This window comes from Squalius cephalus (assembly GCF_949319135.1).
Source record: "Squalius cephalus genome assembly, chromosome: 14".
Taxonomy (NCBI): domain Eukaryota; kingdom Metazoa; phylum Chordata; class Actinopteri; order Cypriniformes; family Leuciscidae; genus Squalius; species Squalius cephalus.
The window spans coordinates 35,322,499-35,326,838 of record NC_137135.1 but is presented as its reverse complement, the minus strand read 5'-3'; positions in this window follow the sequence as shown (position 1 = coordinate 35,326,838).

Genomic DNA, 4,340 nt, shown 5'->3' with positions numbered 1-4,340 from the left:
ATGAGCTGCTGCTCCCGGCACAGGGGGCGGAGCTTCAAGAGCTCGTGTCCTTTTACCTCACACACACATGCACTGAAAATTTCAAAAACTTTTAGCCTTTTATGTTCAAACCGGAGTCAGAAAGATGGAGAGACTCAAGAAGAAGTGACAACATGTAGAAGCAACAGGACATTTCTGAATGATTAGTTGATGAATTTATGTAGATTATGTGTAGTTATCTTCTAGTCATTGATTAGCATGTTCTGTCATGATAATCTATAAATCATGTTCCGGGGGCGGGGTTTATGTAAATTCTAGAGTTGGTGATGTCACTAACCCGGGAGGAATGTGGTGTAGTCTCTACCAGCCGTTTGTTGTAGTCCTTAAAAAGTGATTTCTGTAAAAGCAAATATCTCCCTTTGCTCTGAACTTTGAGCGTTGTAACTTTGCAGATGTTGTTTATGCTCAAACAGCAACATTACACACTAACTAAAGTTAGAAAAGTCAAATCATAATCAACCACCCCTTTAAAAATACAGTTCTGATTGGCTGTAATTGTAGTCAAGATGAACATGTGCAATTATGAAGTTGAGTTTGAGAAAGAAAGAATACGTGCTCTATAGATTATGAATCTGGAGAATAACAAGAGAAATCATGACATCTCAGACTCATATATTTCCATATTAAAACAGTCTGACAAACAAGTGCATTAACCACTAGACTGTGTATTTCATTATCAAAATTAAAGGCCACATGCAAAAAAATAAAAAAAAGCATAATAATGAATTAAAAAGGGCAGAACATTATGATTTCTTGTCCTGGTCATTTGAATAATAGATAACAGAAAATGGGCTGGAAATGAGGCAACAAGCAAATTGCATTACACGTCTCTGGCCTCCATTAGCTAAATAAAAGCATTTTTGAAGATTTGCCATGAAAGAACGGAAAAGTCACAACAGCACAAACCGTTCCAGAACTTTCCCTGACCTTCAGCAACATTTTCCAGCGCGTTCTGCTTCCTAACATCATACCTCACGCCACATTTTCATCAAAATATACAGCGAGTCTTTAAAGGATTGGGTCAAAAGGCACTTTTCACAGTCGGAAGCATCTTACAGAAACACAATGACTGTGTTCGCTTTCCCATCATGCAGTTGTTATTCTGCACGACTGCCATTTTTCAAAGGGCCGGAGTTTCCCTTCTAGGCTATTAATTCATATTCAGAGCTCTTTTAGTTCTATTAATGATGAGCGAATCCTCTCGGGGAAATCGGGAAGTATATGCACTCCAACATGTGAGCTGTTAGATCTCACGAGCTAATCAAACTCGAGAGGGGTGAGATTGTGAAGACGTAAAATATCATGCATAAAGATTTGCTTCAAATATTTACAAGGCAATCATGCACACGGCAGATTTCAACACCTGAGTGCCAGCGCTCACTCGCATCTGATGCTTCATCCTAAACAAACAACTCCAGTAAATGACAGGGGTGGATATGCTGGAAATGAGAAGTGGTTTCATTCAGGATCATGTTCTCCTATAACAACATTAATCATATCCCACAGTCACAACGCTAATAAGCTGAAATGTTCTGAATGGAAACGCCTCGCCAACAACAGTGACTTCGTGTTTGACATTTCAGGAAAAAACTAATCATTTTTAGAGACGCCTTTCAGAAAAATACACTGATACTGTACATCATCACAGGCTTCAGTGCTGAAGAAAAACACACTTTAAAGCGCAGATCATGTGCACAAGATATGGAGTATAGGGTCTAAAAAGTGTGAGATCACGTTTTAAAAAAAACATCTTCATTTAAATGTTGGCGTTTAGAATCACTTAAAACAAAGTTCTATTTCTAGGTGACTAATTAAAGGATTAGTTCACTTTCAAAACATTTTTTGCTGATAATTTACTCACCCCGATGTCATCCAAGATATCCACGTCTTTCTTTCTTCAGTCGAAAAGAAATTAAGGTTTTTGAGGAAAACATTCCAGGAGTTTTCTCCATATAATGGACTTCAATGGCAACCAACTATACCAATGTTCAGAGAAGGTTCAAATGTCCGTCTCAATGCAGCTTCAAAGTCTCGACACGATCCCAGTCGAGAAATAAGAGTCTTATCCAGCGAAACGATCGGTCATTTTATAAAAAATTGTTTACATATATACTTTTTAACCACAAAAGGTCGGGAAGGGCGAAAAATGTCATCTCATTTTCTCCTCCAACTTCAAAATCGTCCAACATCTTTGTTTTAATTTTTTATTATTATTATTTTTATTTTTTTCGTGACCTTTCCAACGTGATGATGCAATGCGTGGTGCATCTCAGACATGGTACAAGACGGGCATTTCTGGTTAAAAAGTGTATATATATACAGTACAGGCCAAAAGTTTGGACACATTACTATTTTTAATGTTTTTGAAAGAAGTTTCTTCTGCTCATCAAGCCTGCATTTATTTGATCAAAAATACAGAAAAAAATGTAATATTGTGATATATTATTACAATTTAAAATAATTGGTTTTCAATTTATTATACTTTAAATTATCATTTATTTCGGTGATGCAAAGCTGAATTTTCAGGATCATTTCTCCAGTCTTCAGTGTCACATGTGACATCCAGTCAATCACATGATCCTTTAGAAATCACTCTAATGTTCTGATTTATTATGAGTGTTGGAAACAGTTCTGATGCCTAATATATTTGATGAATAAAAGGTTAAAAAGAACTGCATTTATTAAAAAAAAAAAAATTTTTTTTTTAATATAAATCTTCTTTATTATCACTTTTTATCAATTTAACACATCCTTGCTGAATAAAATTATTGATTTATTTAAAAAAAAAATAAAGAAAAAAATTACTGACCCCAAATTACTGACCAGTAGTGTATATTGTTGTTATAAAAGATTTCTATCTTGAAAACATTTGCTTCTTTTTTTTTTCTTTTCTTTTTTCTTTTTCTTTTTTTTATTCATCAAAGTATCCTAAAAAAGTATCACAGGTTATGAAAAAATTTAAGCAGCAGAACTGTTTCCAACTTTGATAATAAATCATCATATTAGAATGATTTCTAAAGGATCATTTGATAGACTGGAGTAATGATCCTGAAAATTCAGCTTTGCATCACCGAAATAAATGATAATTTAAAGTATAATAAATTGAAAACCAATTATTTTTAATTGTAATAATATATCACAATATCACATTTTTTTTCTGTATTTTTGATCAAATAAATGCAGGCTTGATGAGCAGAAGAAACTTCTTTCAAAAACATTAAAAATAGTAATGTGTCCAAACTTTTGGCCTGTACTGTATTTATATATTTTTTTTATATATAAATTGACCGATCGTTTCGCTGGATAAGACTCTTATTTCTCGACTGGGATTGTGTCGAGATGTTGAAGCTGCATTGAGACGGACATCTGAACCTTCTCTGAACATTGGTATAGTTGGTTGCCATTGAAGTCCATTCTGTGTAGAAAAATCCTGGAATGTTTTCCTCAAAAACCTTCATTTCTTTTCGACTGAGGAAAGAAAGACATGGATATCTTGGATGACATCGGGGTGAGTAAATTATCAGCAACACATTTTTTGAAAGTGAACTAATCCTTTAAACTTTTCAAAAGTTTGAGTTTTTCAACAAGGACGCATTAAATTGATCAAAACTTACAGTAAACACATTTATATTGTTACATAAAATATGCATCAGCACACTGATAATAATCATAAATGTTTCTTGAGCATCAAATCCTCATATTAGAGTGATTTCTGAAGGATCATGTGACACTGAAGACTGGAGTAATGATGCTGAAAATTCAGCTTTGATCACAGGAATAAATTACACTTTACTATATATTCAAATGCAATATTTCACTGTTTTTACTGTATTTTTGATCAAATAAATGCAGCCTTGGTGAGCAGAAGAGACTTTAAGAAATCTTGCCAACCCTTTTGAAAGATAGCGCAAGTAAACGAGATTCTTGTGATGTTTTCATCAAATCATATCATACGGTTTTCAGTACAGCTGTCATTAATGCAAAAAAACAACAAAGACGCACCAAATACTGAGACATTCTCAAAGTCATGTCATTTTTTTCTGCTGACAATATCTTCTAATGAATAAAATAAAAGCCATCAAAACAGAAGCACGTTCAGCAGTGATCTCAGAGTTAGAGAGCTCAGACAAAAGCTCGTCTCTTTCATCAGAAAAAGCCTCATCAGAGGTTTTGTCATCGTGCCAAAGCATATAATATCCACTCAGAATAATCTGGCATATTCTCGATGTGTTTGCAATGCATATAATGCCTCAGATGAAAAGCGCAGTTCTTTGTAAAAATGTCCCTTTGGCATCGAGTGA